The sequence below is a fragment of the Myxocyprinus asiaticus genome, chromosome 32 (genome assembly GCF_019703515.2).
Source record: "Myxocyprinus asiaticus isolate MX2 ecotype Aquarium Trade chromosome 32, UBuf_Myxa_2, whole genome shotgun sequence".
NCBI lineage: Eukaryota > Metazoa > Chordata > Actinopteri > Cypriniformes > Catostomidae > Myxocyprinus > Myxocyprinus asiaticus.
The window spans coordinates 13,649,164-13,674,400 of record NC_059375.1 but is presented as its reverse complement, the minus strand read 5'-3'; the positions used below and the strand labels follow the sequence as shown (position 1 = coordinate 13,674,400).

Genomic DNA, 25,237 nt, shown 5'->3' with positions numbered 1-25,237 from the left:
TGCATCATCATAAATTAAGCGCATTAAAGGGAGGCACAATTTAGGTCCTTGTGTGACTCTTAAAAACACATTTAGGGAATTGAAGTGGTGTATTTATTACCAAAACAGAAGCTCATTATGCTCTTGGGTTCTCCTAATACACTACAGTAGCTCATTTTTAACATCTCACTATCTCACTATCCTCTTTCTATGTTAACAAGAAAGAAGAAATACAATAAATAAGCCTACACTTTAAAAAGTGAAAATGTGCGGTTATTACATTTAGAGCTATTTCTATCTGATCTGACCCTTCAAAATGACTTTCAATGGTGAAACCTAATGTATTCAGATTGATTCAGGCCTATTAAATAAAAATGTTGACTTAAAAAATAAATAAATCCAGTTCATTTATTTGTTACTTGATGAAACACATTTCAGGTTATGTGACTAAACCAAAAAATATTATGCAATATTATAAAATAAATTTTGAAAACAATTATTAATACCACATTATTAACAACAGGGGCAAAATCGGAACACTTTAAATCCAAATTAATAAAGCTAATGTGGTACTGTTCAGTAAAACACTCCGATATACTAAATGTGTGGTCATGGTTCTCTTTTACAAAAGTCACTATTGCAACTACAAAAGGTACTTTTATCAAGAAAACTTTCAACAAGTGGCTTGGCAAAGCCTTGCCAACTTTAAAACAGTCTGAAGGTAAGTTTGAAGACTGAAGGTTATAAGACATTTATATATATATATAAGTTTTATGTGAGCCTTGCTAAGTGGTTGCTAAGTTTTAAAATTAGCAGTATTCTTAATTTATTATGAAAGTATAATCATATAATGACATCAATACTCTACTACAATTACAGTATAACAGTAGCTTTATTATAACTATTGTGTAATTGTTGCTTTACAACAACTTTTGTTGGGTATATCTAATTAAAAAGTATTTAATTATTAAAATTGAATACTTTTAACTCTTTTAATATAAAAAGTAGTGCAAGGCATTACATTTTTAATCCCTGTAATCAGATTACATGTACAGACTTTCAATTAAGTTAATTTATGGTGACCACCACTTCAAACTTCAAAAAGAATGCAAAAGTTTAATTCAGAAGTCTAATGAATTATTGTATGCGACTTGGCCCTGTTCTGAAGGCATACGATAAGGTTTGGTGACAAACAAACCGAAATCAAATAGATTATTTAGTGAAAATCTTTACTGCCCGTTGATCTGTGCATGTTCATGAGAGTGCATGAGAGCAGAAGAATACACAGCCCTCGCTTGTGAGATGGGGTGTTCGAGCGAAAACTTGTTTTGTTACTCTAAAAAAGGTCTTCCACAGTGATAGTAACAACAGAACATAACACAGCTGCACACAAACCAGAGAACAGAACTTATTAAACATGTCAGCCGTTCTGGAACTTCCACCATACTAGAAATGTATAGAAAGTTGCTTGGTTTGGTAGTGACCTCTGTGTGGGCAGTCCTGCGAACACAGCTACACTGAATATTCACAATGGACCGGGATATCATTTTAGCGGTGAGTTTCTTTTTAAGTTCACTTTCCCAGAGTATGAAGTGCAGCATTTAAAAGAGGCTGCTTGGCAATTCGTTTTTTGCTGGTTTCACACACACTCAACATCCGGCCACGCCTTCTTTGCCTGCGATACATAGAGTGCAAACCTCCAAATGTCAATGCTAAAATAAAAAATTTAGCCAGTAAAGCTAATGTTAAAAGACACAATGACAGCATAGCAAGAAAGGTAGCTGGCAGCTTAAAAGTGTAATAATGTAATTCTATTAAGTCGGTAAGACCTTACATGGTTTCCAATAAGTACATTAGGCCCAACATCACAGTTTTAATATGTGTGATAACAACAGCCCCTACATGTCAAATTGAATTGCTCAGACCCTGAGGCATGAAAGAAAAGACATTTGATTAATCTGGGCTTAAAATAGTGTTCTATTAAATGGGCTGAGTAGAACAAACCCGACACCTTCGCGGTGTGGTAAAGTTCTGTGGCTATATGAGGGGGCAGCAGACAGCAGCCTGGATACATGTAGTCGACCCGATGTAAAGAAGCTTCTCTCTGGTAAGCAAAACCACAGACTCCTACACAGGCCAAGCATCACACAGATGTACAGGACAGACTGACAGACAAACTTTCTCCATCTTTGTTTTTTGCCTTCATTAATTAAAGCATTTCCCTTGTTATGTGTGTGTGTGTCGGGGGGGGGAAGGGGGGCAGCAAAACCACCGACTCTTTTCCTGCAGAATTTTGTGATAAATGGCCACTTCGCACAGGTAAGCGAGAATAAAGACTGCTCTTCCTTGGTAATAAAATGTGATCTAGTGTGTGGGCTCACCCTTAAGACATTCACTGGCTTATCCCAAAGCATTTTTATTTTAAATTCGCTTTCCATACAGTGCAACGTATGTCGTGAGTTGCGCTCATTTTCATGCTTGTGTGGACGAGTATGGAGAGTGTCAAACATCTTGTAAGGCCAAACAGCCCCAATATTGTAAACATAATGTGTGCCATTACTGTAGCAACAACAACTGAAATGTTATAGATTTATATTACAACTATTTAAGGGAAAGGAGAAGTCTATTCCGTTTGTATTATAATGAAGGCAGTTTTAGTTATTGATTATAAATGTGTTTAGGGTACTTTTTTTTTGGAGGGCCATCCGTGGTTTAACATTTGGTAATTCTTACAAATAAAATAAAATAAATAAAAGGGCTATAAACCGGGACCTCCATTAATTATGGACCAAGCTATCGGTTTTCCTGCTGTGTAAAATCTGTTCTGTACTAATGCTCTGATTGTAGGGAAAAATCTGGTTTTGTTTGCCATTAGATATTCTTAAATTAACATGTAAAAAAAGCCAACATTTACATTAAAAACACAGTTCCAATTCTCTTAACTTGATCAAAAATTCTAATATTTGTCATCATTAAATGTAAATGCATGTTCATTCATTATAGCTATATACTATAGTTAGTTTTATTAAATGCATCATTTAAGTTTTTTTTATTCAAACGTAAATTTGTTTTTTAGTGTCTCTTATTAAATTTGCAATCATGCCTTTTTCAAGTTTATTAATAATTACAGTGGCAAGAAAAAGTACGTGAACCCTTTGGAATTCTGCATTTATGTATCTTTTTTTTTTTTTTTAAATCTGGTTTGATCTCAATCTAAGTTACAATAATGAACAAACACAATCTGTTTTAACTAACATCACAAAAATTATTTTATTGTTCTTGTACATATTGAATACAATTGTACATCATTCAAACATTCACAGTACAGGATGGGAAAAAGTATGGTAACCCCTAAATTAATGACGTCAACAAAAGCTAATCAGAGTCAGAATTTGGCAAACCTGGCATCCAATTAATGAAATGAGATTGGAGGAGTGGGTTAGAGCTATTTTGACTTCTAAAAATCACTCAAACATTTTGAGTTTGCTATTCACAAGAAGCATCTGCTGACCTGGACCATGCCTCGCAAAAAAAAAAAAAAAAAAAAAAAGATCTCAGAAGACCTACAATCAAGAATTGTTGCTTTGCATAAAGCTGGTAAGAATTACAAAGTTATCTCAAAGGCTTAGATTTTCATCTGTCAACATTTAGAGAAACTGTCTATAAATGGAGACAATTTAGTACAGCGGCTACTCTCCCTAGAAGTGGCCATTCAGCCAAGATGACTCAAAGGGCACACTGCAGAATGTTTATTGAGGTAAAAAAGAACCCTAGAGTGACAGCTTAAGTCTTGAAGAAATCATTGGAAGTAGTTATAATCCTTGTTCATGAGTCTACTATACGGAAAACATTAAACAGACATGGTATCCATGAAATGACACCATAAAGGAAGCCAGTACTTTCCAACAGAAACATTGCTGCGCACCTGAAGTATGCCAAAGATAACCTTGACACTCCACAACGCTGATGGGAAAAAAAATTTGTGGACTGATGAAACTAAGGTTAAATAGTTTGGGAAGAACATGCAGCGCTATGTCTGGTGTAAAAAGGGCACCACATACCAATATGAAAACATCATCCCAACAGTGAAGTATGGTGGAGGGAGCATCATGATTTGGGTCTGCTTTGGGGCATGGACCGCTTGTCATCGAGGAAAAATTAATTCCCAAGTTTATCAAGATATCCTACAGGATAATGTCAGGGAGGCTGTGCGCCAGCTGAAGTTCAGTAGAAGTTGGGTGATGCAGCAGGACAATGACCCTAAACATCGAAGTAAATCCACTACAGAATGGCTTCAAAAAAAGAAAATCCACATTTTGGAGTGGCCCAGTCAGAGTCCAGACCTTAACCCAATAGAGATGCTGTGGAATGACCTCAAGAGAGCTATTCACACCAGATATCCTAAGAATATGGCTGAGCTGAAGCAGTTCTGTTAGCAAGAATGGTCCAAAATTCCTTCTGAATGTTGTGCAGGTCTAATCCGCAGCTACCGGAAACACTTGGTTGAGGTTATTGCTGCCAAAGGAGGATCAACAAGTTAATAAATTCAAGGGTTCACTTACTTTTTCCACGGCACTGTGAATGTTTAACCCTCTGGGGTCAATGGACACACCGGCGCGTCCTGCTGGATATTTTCCTCATAACAGCGGAAACAACTTAAAATACTCCATCATTTTGGGGCATACAGATAAGTGTAAGACATCATTAGAGACTATAAACGGTCTACTTTTATTTGTGTACACTCACAATGACAACAAAATCTTGTGCTTTTTTAAAATAAAGAAAATAAACAGGGTGCGCTTTCAGCCGTCTCTGTCTCCGTGAGCATCTTTCTGAAACACGTCACAAAAATGAACTGAAACTCTGTGAATACTTATCACACAAACGTGAAACATATGTCTAAAGAAAGCTTAAAATGTCTACTTTTAAATAAAACAATTCAAATTTAAAACAAATATTCTCCGGAAATGTAATCTTTATGAAACATGTACAGTTTGTCCTGGCTCAGCTAATTATCGCTAATGTGATCACACCCACCAGCACAGCGCACTATTCATATGGTAATGTGATGAGGCGATCAATGCAAATGGTAAACGCCCCCAACAATGCCTTAAAAAGCATCAAGTTCATACACTTTTGTAAGATGGCACGCTACACAGGTGAGGAAGCTCCTGGATAGTGAAGAAGAGTTCACATTTTCCTCAGAAGGAGAGCAGAATCCAATGAGGAACATTTGCATTTTGAAGAGCGACTTGATCTAGCCGAGGATACAATTTCGGATGAGTAAGTCTTTACTTACATATTAGTTGACATGCTATTTTAAATAAACATGTACATATTTTACTAGCTGGACTATTTCCAGACTTGCCAGCCAGTATTCAAAGTATTGAAATTTGAAATATGTCCTAATAGGCAAGTTTTAGTTACATTTAAATGTTGTTTTTGCTAAAGCATGTATTTAAATTGTATGCTGTATGATATCAATATGATATGTAAATGATATAAAAATAATATGCATGTTTAGATTATATTTTAACTAGTGTTTATGCTGCCTCATTATCATCGACGAAACTTGTGCTTGCAAATATCTGTTTGGGTGTAAATGTGTAAAATGTGCCGTAAATATGCCCATATTAGAAAATCAGCATATTAGAATGATTTCTGAAGGATCATGTGACACTGAAGACAGCAGTAATGATGCTGAAAATTCAGCTTTGATCACAGAAATAAACTGCATTTTACAATATATTCAAATAGAAGTTATTTTACATTGTAAAAATATTTCACAATATCACTGTTTTTGCTGTATTTTGGATCAAATAAATGCAGCCTTGGAGAGCAGAAGAGACTTCTTTTAAAAACATTAAAATAATCTTACAGATCTATAAACTTTTAAACGGTAGTGTAGGTCTAAAGTTTTTAAGTAAAGTCTTTATGTAAAGAAAATGTATAGTCAGATTACTTCTTTTAACTTAAAATTGATTTTGTGAATAAGCTACAAACAATACATTCAATCATTAAGTCTCCTCACATTCATTCTCTCTCAGGGGAGGGGTCTTTGTCTCCTCAGGTGTGAATAACATCAATATTCATGATCATCCACGCCTCCTCGCATATGGCCTTTCTAACACTAAAAGTGTCATACAAAAGTTAAATTACTATATTGTTTTGTATGAATGAGTGATCAGGATGGTTTTCACATAATTTTTGTTGCAAAAAAAGTGTTATCAGACTTTAGCCATTAATATGTTTTTAAGCAACTAAAAAAGCACAAATGTCAAGGCATGTCAAAACTTCTCCAGGGCCCAAAACACCCTCAGACCCCAGAGGGTTAATGGGATTTGTTCGATAAATATATGAAAGATTATAATTGTTTGTGTGTTGTTAGCTTAAGCACATTGTGTTTTTCTATACTTGTGGCTTTAATGAAGATGAGATAAAATGTTGACCAATTAATGGAGCAAACCAGCTAATTACAAAGGGGTCACATACTTTTTCTTGCCACTGTGATTACTGATTAAGAACAAAGTTGAAACTCAGAAAACTTGAATAGAAATGTCAGGAATTAACGTGACACATTAAATGGATGGAAACAAAAAAAAAAAAAATTGTTTTATATATTTACATTTGGTCTGACGCTTTTATCCAAAGCGACTTACAGTGCCCTGATTACAGGGACAATCCCCCTGGAGCAACCTGGAGTTAAGTGCCTTGCTCAAGAACACAATGGCTGTGTGGATTGAACCAACAACCTTCCAGTTCAGTGCTTTAGTCCACTACACCACCACCACTCCATGTTATATAATATAATGTTATATAATATAATGAATTTTTTTTTACAGTGAATACCTCTTCAGTACTCAGCAACTTGGCCTGTCCTGATGTATGACAGTAGGAATTACAGTTCCTGGAGTTTAGCCAATTATAACAGAAGTCATTTACATATAAAACTTTTAAAGTGACAGTAACAAAAACAGACTGTTGAATTCTAAGGGCCAGAAGATGTCTGTTTTTGATGCAAGAAACCAATACCCGCAGTCAGTTCATTGACCGTCTGATTCATATTACATACAAAACTGGCTGGCTGGTTGGCCAAGCCAAGTTTGGCAAGTTAGTAGAGGCATAATTTTTTTTTTTTAAAGATGTTTAGAAGCAAATAAACTCAAACTCCTCGAGCAGAACTATACTTACCACTTTGTTTTTGGTGTTTGATGTCTGTGAAATAATCAGTACTTATTACTTCTATATGGAATTAAATTCTAATTACAAAGTCTAAATACATTTTTGCTATTTTCTTTTTTTCTGTGTTTTTGTACAGTTGATCAAAAACACCACATTATTTTGAATTTGTCCACAAATTGTTTTTTTCCACGCCCATCTATTTAAACTGTGGTTGGTCAGTTTATATGCAGTTGTTCTTCATCTGTCGATGTGGACATTTCTTGGCCTGAATAAGCTGCAATATGGACCAGACTTTATGCCACAAGTCAAAAGTATGACTACTCGAAACTAATGGAACCTTGACTTACATTGTAAGTGGATTTCAGGGAAAAATAAATACAGTATGTCCCCTTTAAACACTGGGTTCCCAGGGGAAATTACCTCTTTAAACAAAGGGGTCATAATACTCATCATCTTTCATGTCTTATGTTTAACTAAACAAACGAACACACACTTTCCTTTCTCACTTTGTCAGACCTCATCTGGCTTTTTTCCTGTTAATCAAGCAGAGTTGATGTGGACAGTTCTTGGCCAGAATAAGCTGCAATATGGACCGGACTTTATGCCACAAGTCAAAAGTATGACTACTCGAAACTAATGGAACCTTGACTTACATTGTAAGTGGATTTCAGGGAAAAATAAATACAGTATGTCCCCTTTAAACACTGGGTTCCCAGGGGAAATGGCCTCTTTAAACAAAGGGGTCATAACACTCATCATCTTTCATGTCTTATGTTTAACTAAACAAACGAACACACACTTTCCTTTCTCACTTTGTCAGACCTTATCTGGCTTTTTTCCTGTTCATCAAGCAGAGTTGATCCCTCCGAAACACAGGCATCAAGCTAAGTGTCACAACTTATTTAGACAAGGAAAGCAAACCAAATCCCTCAGTCTCTCAAGCTTGGAGCACTAGATACACCTGTCACTGAGAACAAGAGAAAGTCCATGGATATGTTGCATCAACTACAAATTGTGTTTGGTCTAAGACTAAGAACAAGCTTTAGGCTAAACCAGCGGTTCTTAACCTGGGGGTCACGACCCTCTGGGGGGGTCGCAAAGCGGTAGCTGGGAGGTCGTGGAAAAACTTTAATTTTGAACATAAAACACTCACCTAATGGTACCACCTTCCGGTGACATGATATAACTTATTAACTGCTGATTGGAAGTAGTCACATGGGCATAGCAATTTGTGGTTCATAGTCATCATAGCTGGACTGCTGATTAGACATGGAACGATTTTTAATTGGTGCTGACGCTAAAAAGCATCCAGCCGAGAAACAGTCAAAACAAGGAAAGAAGGCCAAAAGCAGGAAATATGACGATAAGTACTTGGAATATGGCTTTACTCAGACCAGAGATTGGGGGGGGATCCACGACCACATGATTTGCAGCGAGGTGTTGGTGAAGGAGAGCCTTAAACCTTCAAAAATGCTAAGGCACTTGACAACTAAACACGAATCACTGCAGACAAAGCCACTTGAGTTTTTCCAGCAAAAACTACAGGAGTTACGTGGTCAAAAATCACTCATGTAGAAAGCCGTTACGGTGAATGAGAGGGCTCTTTGCGCCTCTTTTATTATTTCTCATTGGATTGCCAAAACTGGGAAGCCACACAATTTAGGTAAGAAGTTTTTCTTACCCTGCACTAAAGAGACTGTTTCTGTTATGTGTGGACAAAGTGCTGCTGATCAATTAACATTGATTCCAGTGTCAAATGATACTGTGGCTAATCGTATTGGGCGAATGCAGATAATCATGAAAGTTAAATCGAGCGTTTTTTTCTCTCTCCAAATTGACGAGAGCACTGATATTGCCGGAGAAGCACAAGTATTGGTTTACGTCAGATTTGTTGATGAAGGACAAATTAACGAGGATTTTCTGTTCTGTCGCCCTCTTCCTGAATGTGCAACAGGTGAGCAACCTTTTGCCACATTGGATTCATTTGTACATGAACATGACATTGAGTGGAAGAACTGCGTGGGAATTTGCTCTGACAGTGCGTGGGCAATGACCGGTAAACACAGTGGATTTGTGACAAAAGTACAGGCCGTCGCTCCACTTGCAGTATGGACACATTGCATTATACATAGACAAGCTCTTGCGGCCAAGAAAATGCCACCCGAACTAAAACAAGTAATGGATGAAGCCGTCTGCACAGTCAAAGCGATAAAAACGAGCGCAACAAGCACACGACTTTTCAAAGTTGTCTGTCAAGAGGTGGGCGCAAAACATCAGCAGCTGCTGTTCCACAGTGAAGTACGGTGGCTTTCCAGAGGAAAAGTTCTCAGTCGACTGTATGAGCTCCGAGAAGAGGTGAGGATCTCTCTTTTGGAGAAAAACTCCCCGCTAACTCCAAAACTTTCTAGTAGGAAAAGTTCATCGCTCTTCACTCTTTCTGATAAGATTGAAGCATGGATCAGAAAACTGTCATTATGGCAAACACGCTTGGACAATGATATCTTTGATGCTTTCCCGTTACTGGACGATTTTCTGAACGGGATCACCATGCTATAAGCAAACTTGTGGCCGGATATCGGGGCTCACCTAAATGACATGCAAATGCAATTCCGTGGGGGGGCGGGGGTCGCAATACATTGTCGTTCTTGAAAGGGGGTCGCACTCGCAAAAAGGTTAAGAACCGCTGGGCTATACTAAATTGAAAAAATATATATCTCTTTTAGTTGGAGCAATGACAGTACCGTTTTGAGTTTAATTAATATTGAAAACACATTAGGAGTGAGAGAAGCCAGGATCGCCAGTTGCTGCTGTGAGCAGTAATGAATGTTTGGAAAGGTTAAAGAGTTTCAAAGGTTCTTAATGTGCTAACAATAAATCAACTGAATCAAGCAATCCAGGGGTAAGTTAAAATTCTCAAAGACCATTTTATCTGAAGAACCAAATAAGCCAAGGACCAACAGGCCGATCATTTCTTGCCCAGAACTGGCAGCAGTCTCATTAATCACGTTCACGTCCAAATAATAACGTGGTTTATTGTTATGCAAATAGATATGCAGTTCTAATGCCAAATTTGAATAATGAATAATCTTTAATACCAGCCGCGGTAATACATTTTCCCCAAGCAATCTAAGAAATATCAGTTTTTACAAAGTTTCTGTTGAGAATAACTGAGAGAAAATATTATTGTTAATGGAAATGTGGTTTTACTTCAGTGACTATCTGATCTATTAGCATTCCGCTAGTGCCCTGTGTCTGCCACAGCAAGAGATAAAGTGATGGGGGAGATAGTGAAAAAGGAGCAAGAGAAAGAGGAAAGGAAGCAGAAAGCAAAAGACTCAGAGAGAGAGAGAGAGAGAGAAAAAAAAAGCTATGCACTTGACAGGTGTTCTGAAAGAGCAAATTAAGTTGTGACCCAGGGCAGGAGGGCTTTGCCACTATAAGGAAAAGTAATCAGCACTGGCAGGAACAACATTAGCATGGAGATGGAGAGATTTAATACATCTTTACTGCAATCCACTGCATCAGTATTGTTTGGACCCTGTTGGGTTGTAATCTGAGTTTAAACTGTTTAATTCCTTCCTCTACTCATCAACAGTAAGATTGTAGAGAATAACAAAAGACGTGTTATTAAACAGATATTTCTGGTCCAGAATGCAGATTGGTCAGCTGTCAGCCGTGCTAAAATTTATGATATAGTTATGATGCCAAAACACCTGGTTTCCTAGCTTAACAAGCACACATAGCTACTGTTTATATCACTGCAGAGTACCTATAGAATTAATGTTATTATTTATGTGTCAGGGTCTATATGTTAGTTTGTTAAATGTATTATTAAATCTATTAAATTATTAATCAGGAGGAAGACAAAGTAAACAAAACTGCTGAGCTGCTATCATCGTTGTTCCAACCTTGAACAGCATTGTAGGAAGAAACACGGGTAAATCAGCATATTAATAAACTGTTATGGCTGTAATCTGAAAGCAATGACTCAAGTGAGGACTAGTACAACAATCTGGCTACAATCTACACTCTGTTAAGTACGGGATAATGTACAATCAGCTGGTTGTTATCGCAAAATAAACCCCGACATGAAGTAACTGTACATTATCCCGCTTATTACACAGCTACTAACCAAATAAATAAATAAATGGACATAAAATATTGATTTATGTTGAAATTATGTAATTATGTGAGAAGAAAGCAATCACTGAATTGCTGAATTCCACCTCTGGTTTGCATCAGAGTTCTGTTGGTGTTTATTTTGCGAAAATGACCATCTGACTGCTCATTATCCAGCTTATTACAAGACTACTTGCCAAATAAATAATAAATGGACTTGAAATACTGATTTGCTTTTAAATTATGTAATTATGTGAGAAGAAAGAAATCGATGAACAGCTGAATTCCACTTAAGGTTTGTGTCAGAGTTCAGTTGGTGTTTATTTTGTAAAAAATGACCACCTGACTGCTCATTATCAAGCTTATTACAAAACTACTTGCCAAATAAATAAATAAATGGACATGAAACATTGATTTAAGTTTAAATTATTTTATTAGCTTACTTGTAGAGATCACAGAGTAATACGAGAAGTAGGAAAGATGGCTCGCAATACCTGGATAACCGGTCTTATGTGTCACGGTCCTGTCACCTTGTCAGGTTGGGTTTCTGCCTGACGGGATCGTGGCAGTATCAGCTTGCCTCGTGTTTTGTGTACTCTCTTTTTGCGAGCACACGGGTCCGGTTGTTGGTGACTGCAGTGCGCGAGTTACCGCCGTGCGCTCTCCGGTGATGTCATGATCCTATCACCCTGTCAGGTTAGGTTTTGTCTGATGAGGACCATGACATCATTGTCCCGTCTGTCTTGTGTTTCGTTTATGTGCTTTGTGTGGGTGCACGGGTCTAGTAGTTGGTTATGCCGTGCGCAAGTTACCGCCATGCGGTGATGTCACAGTTTTGTCACCTTGCCAGGTTGAGTGTTTTGTCTGACAAGGACAGTGGCATCATCGTTCCCTGTCTGTTTTGGTCAAAGCGTGTTTACATTTTTCCCTTATGTGTTTCAGATGCCACTACCCTGATTGTTTCCATGGGAACGCTGATCATGACAACCTTCAGCTGCGAGCGGCACTTGCCCCTTGTTTGTTTCCCACTTATTTAAATCCCTCGTGTGTCATGTCCGACGTTGGATCGTTCTATGTGATAGTCAATGTTTAATGTTTGTTTACGTTTCAGTTCGCCTTACGCCTGTCTTCGCCGCCCACTATCGCCGAGGAGGATTCCTCATCTCTGCCCGTGTGTCGGTAAATTCCAGCCCTCCATTGCCTGGGCTTTGTTCAGTTTAAAAAGATAAATGTTCTGTTATTAATAAATACTTGAACTGTTTTCCTCCTCTATTGGGTCCTCTGTCTCACGTTTCTGACACTTATGTGTATTATTCTCTGAATGTGCAGTTATTACTCAGAAATATCAGACCGCTAGATGGTGCCACTGACCAATCTGAATTGAGTTTTCCAGAGACCTGTTTAATATTAATTTTAAAAAACTTCCTTTACCCAAAAAGAAAAATTCTCTCATTATTTACTTACCCTCATGCCATCCCAGATGTGTATGACTTTCTTTCTTCAGCAGAACACATTTGAAGAAAAATAGAAGAATATCTCAGCTCAGTAGGTCCTTAAAATTCAAGTGGATGGTGATTAGACCTTTGAATCTCCAAAAAGAACAGACAGTCAGCATAAACGTCATCCATACGAATCCACTGGTTAAATTAATGTCTTCTAAAACAAAACGATCGCTTTTGCTGTGAAAAAGATCAATATTTAAGTACTTTTTAACTATAAATCATGGCGTGACGTTTTCGCGTTGGCATGTTATATATGTAATCTCAGGTTTTTCTCTCATTTGAGACATCCAGGATGAGCACACAAATGCCCCACTGTGAGTGAGTAAAACTCAGTTGTAAACAGCGCTTCTCTTTCGGGTGTGCAGCACGTGTGTCTGTTCTAGCGTGAACATGCCAACGCGATTGTCACACGTGCGTAATTCTGCTGACCGGAAGTGATTATTTACAGTTAAAAAATACTTAAATATTTATCTTTTTCGCAGCAAAATTGATCACTATGGATGATGTTATGCTGACTGATCACCATCCACTTGCATTTTAAGGACCCACTGAGCTATGAAATATTTCTATTTTTCTTCAAATGTGTTCAGCAGAAGAAAGAAAGTCATACACATCTGGAATGGCACGAAGGTGAGTAAATGATGAGGGAATTTTCATTTTTGGGTGAACTAACCCTTTAAATCAGCCCAAGGTGATTAATTTGTCTCTCAACTTGGCCAAGCTGCTAGGCTCGTTTGTTTTAGTTTTGGGCCCTCGTTAATTGGTCAGGCTGTGGGACCAGCTGACCGACCAGAAAAACCAGCTAAACACCTGTTTGGCCAAACCGGGAGACAAACAAAACCAGTTTAGACCAGAGAACCACCCTAGGCTGGTTTAAGCCTTTTTCTCAGCAGGAAAATTGCACCACAAAACTGCTACATTGACAACGTTATTACAAGGCCTTGTCGACTCAAAGGGCTAATCATTCTGCTAGCTTATCAAATGTATAGATTTTTTTCTCCCATATTGTAAAACAACTTAATTATGCTTCTCCAATTAAGTATTTCCCATTTGGTTTGAGACTAAAGATTATTCCAGGGGCCTGAGTGTTTCAGTGGGTTACTTATGTAAGTTTGCTCTCATTAAAAGACTCACCTCTGTCTTACACTAAAGAAAGCACAAAAAAATAGCAGACTAAAAGCCAGTGGCTTATGCATCTGATGTAATGCTTAACATCTTTTCTACCCTCTTCTACATGTATAAATTGTTGTCCTGTTGAAAGTCAAATGAGGTATGTATTATGTAAAGCATATCCTGAAGCTACTGAAGTTTGCAGACATGTGCACTTCTGTGAACTTGTTTCTCCTATCACCAAAAAAATAAATAATAATAATTACTTGTGTACATGAGAACATTGGCAATAAAGCTCATTCTGATTCTGTTGAACATTTTAAGGTGAGGTTTATAATGTTTTGATGTGAGCAGAGACACACTATACAGTTAGAAAGCTCTAGGTTGATTTACCTGACAATTGTAAATATTGTGGCTCTTTAGTGCTAACGAAACATTGTTCTGTTTCTTTTTGATAATCATGACCAGCCCTATTTTTGTTGAGTGCCCAATGGCACACAGGGTTTGAAAACAGTAATTATTTTCGTGTTTGATGACACTTCCCAAACTGGGTGCCGCCACCACTAGCTAGGGGTGCCAAAATTAAATATTTAAAATGTAATGAAAGTGTATCTTTGCAACAATTTTTGTGTTTTATGCACAAGCTAGCATCTTTATAATCAGATAATCATCTTAGGTAATTTATTACATGTAAGTGTCATTTATTATCTCAAATAACCTTAATTTCAACATGGATGGCTGGCAGCCATTTTAAAAGGACATAAAAATAAGCCCATTTGTACAGTAAATGTCCACAACTAATGAACACCTGTTGCCACAATGCTAGCCTAGGGTGTTGTGGGTTGCCAGGGCATTGCTATGAGGTTGCTAGGGTGTAGAGGTCAGCAATTAGCAGATTTTGTCGATACTGATAACTAAGGTGGTGGAAAAGGCAGATCGTCCGATAGTTTTAAAAATCGGTTTATAGAATGTTAAAATGTCTTTCCTTACTATGATATCCACAGACATAGAGGCTTAAAGAGTCCAAAATTAATAAAATCCCAGATGCAGTTTATTGTGCAACCAAAATCCCAACAATAACAAGAAAAAATAAAGAAATTTGGTGTGTAACGTGGGACTTTAAATTGAAATACACCAGTGACTCTTATTTTAAAATGATGGAGACTTGGCTCCAGTACAATTCTCTATGGCCCTGTCCCAAATGGCACACTTGATGTGGACTTGCGGTCTCGTCGACTTCGCGGGAATCCGCAAATGAAGGTCACGAGACCGCAAGTCCACATCAAGTGTGCCATTTGGGACAGGGCCATAGAGCACTGTACTAGAGCCAAGTCTCCATCATTGTAGGGTGTCCCATTTGACTCCGAGGGGGGCTAGCGAGTGCCCCCTTTGCACCCTCAATGCGCCCTTCAGCTGAGCCCACATCAGTGCGAGCTCCACAGTGGACTATTACCCAACAGTCACCACTGCTGATCCTCTCGATCAATCACAGCGGACAGGAGTTTCTGAGCTGGAGGAAAACACGTGGCAGATGAGGCGATGTTAATCGCGGATTAAAGATTAATTTTAATAAATTGCTTGATTGTCAACGGTGGATCACTTTCTTATCATGCGTATGTAGTATCACTTTTAAGTCTGATGTGTAGAACTGGTTCAAAACTTTGTTTTATTTAATTTTACTGAGATATGGAATTCGTTTATTGAATAGTACTCCTTGGGGAAGTTTTACGTTCATAAAAGTAAGTAACCTAACATTAAAACTGTGCTATTTTTGTTTCAAAGAGGATTTAAGAATTATTGTGAGTCTCTAAAATATCAAGACAGGAGAGAATAATTTAATGGAAATGGCTGAAGCTTGTAAGATTGCTTATATTTATTGATATAGCAACATTCGGTCTAACATGTGATATTTATACCCCCAGTGTGGCTGTGTGTATCTTATAACTATCTTTGCGAATATATGGCGCTATGTTCTTTCAATACATTTTACTTTGTTCTAAGCACCTGCCTGTAACCATCCATGTGTCTGAATCATGTTTATTTGTTCTCTAAAGATTTAAAACGATGGAGTTTGGTTGCTGTAGTTATATGTGCGCTATGTTTTTCAGATGTTCTTGATTAAATTATCTAATTCTTTATTGTCAGTGTGTTGCTTGAAATTATTTAATAAAAAATTAAAAAATGTTATAGTGAATTTTAAGTGGGTTTCTTTATCTATCAATGCCACAACCTATTAAAATAATAATTTGTAAAATTGCATTTATATAAAACATAATGTAAAAAATGCATCATCTGATTGAAGTCTTGAAGTCTGTCCCAAATGCACACTTGTACCACTCGTGCCCCCTCATGGACTTGCTGACTAGCGCCCCATCGGTCTACACTCGCTTATGTCACCAAAGTCTGCACTCAGAGGAAGACCGCAGGAGCGGAGTGTGCCATTTGAGACAGGGCCTGTAAGTATTTACCAAATTAAACCTATATATTTATGAGATAAAGGGTTTTGTAAATATATATTTATATAAAAAAAAGCTATTGGCAACTATCGCCATAGGCTTTTGCAGATAACCGATAGTTCCAAGAAGCAACTATCGGCATCGATTAATCCGCAAAACCGATATATTGGTCTAACTCTACTCCAGTGTTCTGGGTGGTTGCAGGGAATAATTGCCATAGGCCTCAATATTTCTGGTCGGGAGATATGCTTGGGTCCGACTTTCAAAGTAAGTAAATTCTTTCACCTGTTTTATCATCCACCAGGCAACAAGTGCAAGTCTCACTGCCCAGAAAAGTAACAGCACATCTCTTCTCAACAAACCACATGATTTTATTTATTTTTATTTTTTTTATTAACATTTTATTGATTCAAAAATCAGGATTGATTTACAAACAATCAATACAAAATGAAAATATACACACATACAAATAAATAAAAATAAATAAATAAATAAATAAAATATAAAACCAGACAAGAGGAAACACTTAAGAATAAATAAACCACCCCATCACCTAAAATACAGAGCCTGGGGCAAAATGAAATTTGAGTGCCTAATACATCACACATAAAACTCTGAACCCTCAACCAAAATTCTTGGATTTTAACACACCACTAAAAAACTTGGGTTGTGTCCCCATCTTCTGATTGGCATCGCCAGCAGGCGGGCATGTCTTTAAGTCCAAGCCTATACAATCTAGAGGGGGTCCAATAAATCAATGTAAAATCTTAAATTGCATAAGGCGCACCTTTGCATCTCTAGATGTAGACTTGACATTTTTTAGAATCTTAGCCCACACTCCCTCCTCCAGTACCAAGTTTAAATCTTTCTACCATAATCTCTTGAGAGAATTTGAAGCTCCGTCCCCCAGACTCTTAATTAGCAGGGAGTAATACATTGATGCCTCATTACCTTTTCCAAAAGCAGTAATCACCACTTCCAGAGTATCTGCCACTTTAGGGGGGTGTATGCAACTCCCAAAAATAGTACAGAGCAGGTGGCGCAACTGTAAATACCTAAAGAATTGAGACCTGGGAATCCCAAAATGTTGAAATGTATTTTCAAAGGACCTCAACACTCCACTCTCATATACAGCTGCAATCAATATTATTCAACCCCCCCTGACCAGCAATACATTCTGGTGATGTGAATTAAAACACATCAACTAAAACCTCAGTAAACAGTCAAAGTAAGTTTTTAATACACATTTGAGTGATTTTGAAAACAAAGAGTTCAGTTTACCCAAATTTTAAAATAAAAAATAACTAATTCTCTCCACAAATGTCATGTCAAAAATATTCAACCCCCAAAGTCAATCATTTGTGGAGCATCTTTTTGTCACGGACCCATCTGACCCTTCTGCCACATTCACTCAAACTTCGCTCTCTCCTGATTACTAATCACCTGCACCTGTTTCTCATCACCGCGTCAATCAGCTCCTCTACTTAAACCCCATTCTACTGTCAATCATTGTCTGGTCTCGACAAAGAATTCAGACTCACTTAACTGGTCCTCCAAGGAACTTCTTCACAAGATTCCGAGTAATTCCACTCCACTCCTGCGATCCTGATCTCCTGACAATTCCTCTCCACTCCAGTGATCCCGATATCTTCCTTTCCTATGTAAGCACCCAGTTGTATGATCACCACCTTAAGAATATCCCACTCCTGAATTATCCCAGTCCTTCACAGCTCGACACTATACGTCTGAACCATCTTGCTTGATTACAATTCACCTGTTGGTTTCTGTTTGTTTTTTGTGTTGCAATAAACTCCTGCCATTGGGTTCAACACCATCTCCGAGTCTGGGTATTCCTGACACTTTTATCCTTAATAACAGCAAATAAATGTTTCAGGTAAGTGTTCTCAGGTTTCGGACACCTCTCTATTAGAATTTTTACACATTTCTCATGAGCAAAAGCTTCCAGCTCATTGACATCCTTTGGTTTCTGTGCTGCCACTGCTTCCTTGAAATCCCAACATATGTCTGCAATGGGATTTTAATGATGGACTGAAAGGGCCATTTAAGGACATTTCACGACATATCCCTGAACCAGATTTTGGAAAACTTGGATGTATCCATGGTGTTACTGTCTTGCTGGAAAATCCAGTGATCACGAGCTTCAATTTACACACTGAAGGCATCACATTTTTCATACCAAAATGGCCTGATACCTGAAAGAATCCATGGTTTCAGTCACATAGCTGTTTCCTGCAGCTGCAAAACACCCCCATAACAGGACTGACCCACCTCCATGCTTGACTGTGGGGATGGTGTCGTTCTTGTCATCATCTTGTCATCTTACTCCAGACGTACTGCTGACCCATGGGTCTAAAACTCATTTTCAGTTTAGTGTCATACGTCTATAAAACCTTCTTCCAGGTCTTTCCTAATTACTTCTTGAATATTCAGTCAACTGGAGTCAACATTTCCCTTAGTGAAGTTTTGCTTTATTCCACACCCCAAGAAGGTTGCTGTTGTACCATAATTAAAAAAAATTATGAATGGTGCTGCCAACTTTGTCTATTGGAAATTTGAGATTTGATTTTTTGCATAGAAATACATTTTTGCTTACAACGCTAAACTTACATTTCAAAACTTAAATAAGTGCCATTGCAGACTGATGACTTAATTTTGTTTTAAAACAATTACTTGTGTAGCCTTACATATTTAAGAAACAGCTACATGCAATAGGGGTTGAATAATTATGACATGGCTGTATTTTTTAAAAATCCTGCTATTTAGAAATATTAGGTTATATATTCACACTATGACTTTGAATGCGTCACTCAACTGATATAGATGTAAAGTTTAAAAATTCAGGGTCATCAGAAAAGCTTACCTTTGTAAATCCTTACAGCCTGCGGGGGTGGGGGGGTTGAATGATTTTGATTGCAACTGTAGGACACCAAGCGTATTAACCTCCCTCACAATCCACTCTGTCCTGCAGAAAGGGGACTTATTAATACATAATTTGGGTTCAGCCATATGCTCGAAGCAACATTTAAATAAATGTCCAAATTAAACACTCTGGACACTTTTGTCCATACCGAGTGCAAATGCTAGATAACAGGGTGTAACTTAACTTCTCCAGTTAATTTGATAGAAAGGCTTTGCAATGGCAAAATAGGGGCAAGAACTTCCTGTGCAATACAAAACCAGGGAGGGGCTCTCTCAGGGGGAAGTGACCAGTAAGCCAAATGTTTGAGCCCAAAGCGTAATAATAAAACAAAATCTTGGGTAGGCCTAGCCCATCTTTGTCAGTCGGCCTATGTAATTTACTGAAATGTAATCTGGGACGCTTACCATTCCAAATGAAGGACTTCGCTATGCTATCAAATTGCTTGAAATAAGAGAGGGGTACATCTATAGGGAGAGATTGCAGCAGGTAGTTGCATTTTTGGAATACATGGAATTCTTGGATCTTAACACACCACTAAAAAACTTGGGTTGTGTCCCCATCTTCTGATTGGCATCACCAGCAGGCGGGCGTGTCTTTAAGTCCAAGACTATACAATCTAGAGGGGATCCAATACACTGTTAAAGATTTTCCCATCAAAAAACAGTAAAGAATTGGCAGCAGGGTTGCCAGCAAGTTACTGTAAAATTAATGGTGTTTTACTGTTGCTGAAATTAACGTCATGGTTACTTGTGTAACCTCCGTTCCCTGATGGAGGAAACGAGAAATTGTGTCGATGTAGTGACACTAGGGGTCACTCTTGGGAGCCCGAGACACCTCTGGTCTTTGATAAAAGGCCAATGAAAATTGGTGAGTGGTATTTGCATGCCACTCTCCCGGACATACGGGTATAAAAGGAGCTGGAATGCAACCACTCATTCAGGTTTTATGCTGAGGAGCCGATATAAGGTCCGGCCATTTCAGCGGGTAGTTCAGCGTTGTGACAGGAGGGACACAACGTCTCGTTCCCTCCATCAGGGAACGGAGGTTACACAAGTAACCATGACGTTCCCTATCTGTCACTCACTCGATGTTGTGTAGATGTAGTGACACTAGGGGTTCCTATACGAAACGCCACAATTGGCTGAACTGTGTTACGTGAATTGGCGGTGTGTGGTGGGCAGACTACTATGTGCCTCATAGCCAGCACACCAGGTTGACACATAACCTCCCCCAACATAGTTATGAGTGTCGAACGGCCCTTTTTGGGGACAAGTCGACTACCCAAAGATAGAGACAGGCTTAACCCAGTCATGGCCTCTTTTCCCCTTATCTTTTTCCACTCCCTCAAAAAGAAGGGGGATTATCCATCTGGGCCACCAGGTCTAGTCGGGGGGTGTCCCTCCCAAGGGGAAGACACCGCGGAGACCACACCTCACCCAAAGAGAGGGGGGGATATTTAAGTGGAAGAATACGTCACATGATCTTTCCAACCATGTGGAGAGTCTTCAAGGTAGATCCTGCCCAATGGGGAAGGAGTTACTACAAACATGGAGACTGGGGCAGAGGGGCTCTGCCCAAGGAAGACGCGGTTTGCCAACAGGGAAACGGACTAGCAGAAGATATATATCGCATGGGGTTAGCCTTACAGGGAACCGCCACATGCGGAGCACCTACCCCAGAACAGGACTCTTAATTAGCACGTGTACTGGGCCAGCAGCGAGTCTCTCTGAAAGCTCGACTGCCACAGGGCTTGGAGGAAGTCAACCAGGGAACAAAGTTTGTGAACACAATGGCGCACGTCTTCAGCTCCAAGGGAGGTGGAAGGCACTATGTGCAAGCGATACACCTGGCCAGCTATCCCGGGCTTATCCACTTGTGTTGCGTGCCACTACCAGGGACAAAACCGGTTCCACCCGGAGGTTGTAGAACCTTGCAAAGGTGTTGGGTGTTGCCCAGCCCGCTGCTCTGCAAATGTCTGTTAGAGAGGCACCTCTGGCCAGGGCCCAGGAAGCCACTACACTTCTCGTAGAATGTGCTCGTAGCCTACCGGGGGTCCTGGGAGAGATATGCCATATTATGGCGTCAATGAGCCAGCAGGCGATCCTCTGCTTGGAGACAGTGCTTCCTTTCCGCTGTGCACCAAAGCAGACAAAGAGCTGCTCAGAGATTCTAAAGCTCTGCGTGCGATCCAAATAGATGCATAAAGCACGCACCAGACACAGCAATGACAGGGCTGGGTCTGCCTCCTCCTGGGGCAGCGCTTGCAGGTTCACCACCTGGTCCCTAAAAGGGGTGGTGGGAACCTTGGGCACATAGCCCGGTTGGGGTCTCGGGATCACGTGAGAGTAACCCTGACCGAACTCCAGGCACGTTTTGCTGACAGAGAACACTTGCAGGTCACCTACCCTCTTGATGGAAGTGAGTGCAGTCAGGAGGGCAGTCTTCAAGGAGAGTGCCTTAAGCTCGGCTGACTGCAAAGGCTCAAAAGGGGCTCTCTGTAGACCCTGAAGAACTACAGAGAAGTCCCATGAGGGAACGAGGCGCGGTCTGGAGGGATTCAGCCTCCTGGCACCTCTTAGGAACCTGATGATCAGGTCGTGCTTCCCTAAGGACTTACCGTCGATTGCGTCGTGGTGTGCTGCTATAGCGGCAACGTACACCTTCAAGGTGGAAGGGGACAGCCTCCCTTCCAGCCTCTCCTGGAGGAAGGAAAGCACTGATCCGACTGCGCATCTCTGGGGGTCTTCGCATTGGGAAGAACACCACTTAGCGAACAGACGCCACTTAAAGGCATACAGGCGCCTCATAGAGGGGGCCCTAGCCTGAGTGATCGTGTCTACATCTAGGTCTTCCACGTACCGTCCAGGGGCCAGACATGGAGATTCCAGAGGTCTGGGCGCGGGTGCCAGAGGGTGCCCCGTCCCTGAGAAAGAAGATCCTTCCTGAGGGGAATTCGCCAGGGGGGAGCTGTTGCGAGGAGCGTGAGGTCCGAGAACCACGTCTGGGTGGGCCAATAGGGTGCTACCAGGACGACCTGCTCCTCGTCCTCCCTGACCTTGCACAAGGTCTGTGCAAGCAGGCTCACTGGGGGAAATGCATATTTGCTTAGGCCAGGGGGCCAGCTGTGTGCCAGCGCGTCTATGCCAAGGGGAGCCTCGGTGAGGGCGTACCAGAGCAGGCAGTGGGAGGATTCTTGGGAGGAGAACAGGTCCACCTGTGCCCGTCTGAATCGACTCCAAATCAGCTGGACCACCTGAGGGTAGAGTCTCCACTCTCCCCTGATGGTAACCTGCCGTGACAGCAAGTCCGCTGTAGTGTTGAGGTTGCCCGGGATGTGAGTGGCTCGCAGCGACTTGAAGTGCTGCTGACTCCAGAGGAGGAGACGGCGGGCGAGTTGTGACATACAATGAGAGCGCAGACCACCATGGCGGTTGACATATGCTACAGTTGCCATGCTGTCTGTCCAAATTAACACATGCTTGCCCTGGATCAACGGCTGGAACCTCCGCAGGGTGAGCAGAATTGTCAACAAGTCGAGGCAGTTGATGTTCCAATGCAGTCGCAGGCCCATCCAGAGGCCTGTGGCTGCGTGCCAATTGCGAAGAGCACCCCAGCCCGTTTTAGAGGCGTCTGTCGTGACCATGACGCGCCTGGAGACCAGTTCTAAAGGAACACCTGCTCGTAGAAAGGAGAGGTCGGTCCAAGGGCTGAAAAAACGGTGACAGACCAGCGTGATGGCCACGCGATGTGTCCCGTGGCGCCATGCCCATCTCAGGACTCGAGTCAGGAGCCAGTGCTGAAGAGGCCTCATATGCATCAACTCGAGCGGGGTGGCCACCGCCGAGGACGCCATATGCCCCAGGAGCCTCTGAAAAAGTTTCAGTGGAACCGCTGTTCTCTGTTTGAACACCTTCAAACAGGCCAGCACCGACTGGGCACGCTCGTTTCGTAAAGCGTGCCGTCAAGGAGACTGAGTCCAACTCCAATCTGAGAAAAGAAATGCTCTGAACCGGGAGGAGCTTGCTCTTTTCCCAGTTGACCCGAAGCCCTAGTCAGCTGAGGTGTGATAGCACCAGGTCCCTATATGCGCACAACATGTCTCGAGAGTGAGCTAGGATTAGCCAGTCATCGAGATAGTTGAGAATGCGAATGCCCACTTCCCTTAACGGGGCAAGGGCAGCCTCTGCGATCTTCGTAAAGACGCGAGGAGACAGGGACAGGCCGAAAGGGAGGACTTTGTACTGATACGCCTGACCCTCGAACGCGAACCGCAGGAAGGGTCTGTGTCGAGGAAGGATCAAGACGTGGAAGTACGCATCCTTCCGGTCTACCGCTGCGAACTAATCTTGATGCCGGACGCTCGCCAGAATGTGTTTTTGCGGCAGCATCTTGAACGGGAGTCTGTGTAAAGCCTGGTTCAGTACTCGCAGGTCCAAGATTGGCCGCAACCCACCGCCTTTTTTCGGTACGATGAAATAGGGGCTGTAAAACCCTTTCTTCATCTCGGCTGGAGGGACAGGTTCTATCGCGTCCTTCCGTAGGAGGGTAGCGATCTCCGCACGCAGGGTGGCAGCGTTTTCGCCCTTGACCAAGGTGAAGTGAATACCGCTGAACCTGGGCAGGCACCTGGTGAACTGAATCGCGTAGCTGAGTCGGACGGTCCGGATCAGCCATCGCGATGGATTGGAAAGCGCGAGCCACACGTCCAAGTTCCATGCGAGGGGGACTAAGGGGACAACGTCGTCAGACGTACCGGCAGGTGGGGCCTCGCGGCAGGGCAGAGCACGAGGTGCCACACCACGTCGTGGCCATGCTGAATCTAGGGACATGAAGCACTTACCTGGCTCCTTGTGACCACCCCCGGAACAGCCTGGGACGGGGGAGGAAGTGGCCTGTCCTCGTAACCCGTGGAGACTGCCACATTGGGGGCGGCTGTGTGCCACAGCTGGGCGCTCAGGGGCAGAAAGGCCACCGCTGGAGCGCCAATCCTGCAAGAAAAAGCCCGTGGACAGTAGTCGTGGTGACGACAGTACACACCGGGTAAGTGACCCAGGGAGGAAGGAAGCCGCTCTTTTGCTGAACTGTTGGGTACTGCAGCCACTTGGGCATGCGGCGAAATCAAACAAAAAGGCAACAAAAGATGTTCCACCCAGCTCTCCACCGGGGGATGGAGTGGTCTTCTTACCAGCTCCACGTGAGTGGGTTCCCTCGTTCCTGGGTTGCCCGTCTCAGGGGCGCTTCAAGGACCTCCGTGGGTTCTTCAGCGCCGGCTGTGAGACGGGTGGCGTCAGCTTCCTGCGGCGGGCTCCACGCCAGGGCCGGGCCGAAGGGGCGGGCTGCGGTGGAGCCGATGCAGTCACCACAGGGGGACACCCTTGGCAACGAGCAGACAGGGTGCGGGATCTTGAGCCGCGCTGGGGCAGGATGTGTCGGATTGCCTCCGTCTGCTGCTTCACCGCCGAGAACTGCTGGACAAAGTCCTCGACGGTGTCGTCGAATAGGCCCGCCTGGGAAATGGGGGCAGCAAGGAACTGTGTCTTGTCGGCCTCGCCCATCTCGACCAGGCTGAGCCAAAGGTGGTGCTCCTGGACCACTAGTGTGGCCATCGTCCGCCCGAGAGACCGCGCTGTGAACTTCGTCGCTCGGAGAGTAAGGTCAGTCGCTGAGCGCAGTTCCTGCATCAAATCTGGGGCGGAACTACCCTTGTGCAGTTCTTTCAGCGCCTTGGCTTGATGGACCTGCAGGAGAGCCATGGTGTGCAGGGCAGAGGCGGCTTGTCCAGCAGCACTGTAGGCTTTAGCCGTCAGGGACAACGTGAGCCTACAGGGCTTGGACGGGTGTTTAGGGCATCCGCGCCAGGTGGCGGCGCTCTGCGGGAATAGGTGAACCGCGAGCGCCTTATCCACCGGGGGAATCGCCGTATAGCCCCTGGCCGCCCCGCCATCGAG

General features: G+C 41.8%; 1 protein-coding gene across 4 annotated transcripts in view; it reads right to left on the bottom strand.

Annotated features, from left to right (window-relative positions):
- LOC127422777 (protein TANC2-like) overlaps positions 1–19,286 on the bottom strand; it is a 173,853-nt gene extending 154,567 nt beyond the window's left edge. For 2 of the 4 annotated variants that reach the window (XM_051666528.1, XM_051666529.1), the window contains exon 1: positions 19,230–19,285. The gene's annotated coding sequence lies outside the window, so the exon portion shown is untranslated. Of the gene's footprint in view, positions 1–19,229 lie in introns of all 4 variants that reach the window. The other 2 variants (XM_051666527.1, XM_051666530.1) reach the window with 2 other exon arrangements.
- Between the last annotated feature and the right edge of the window lie 5,951 nt (positions 19,287–25,237).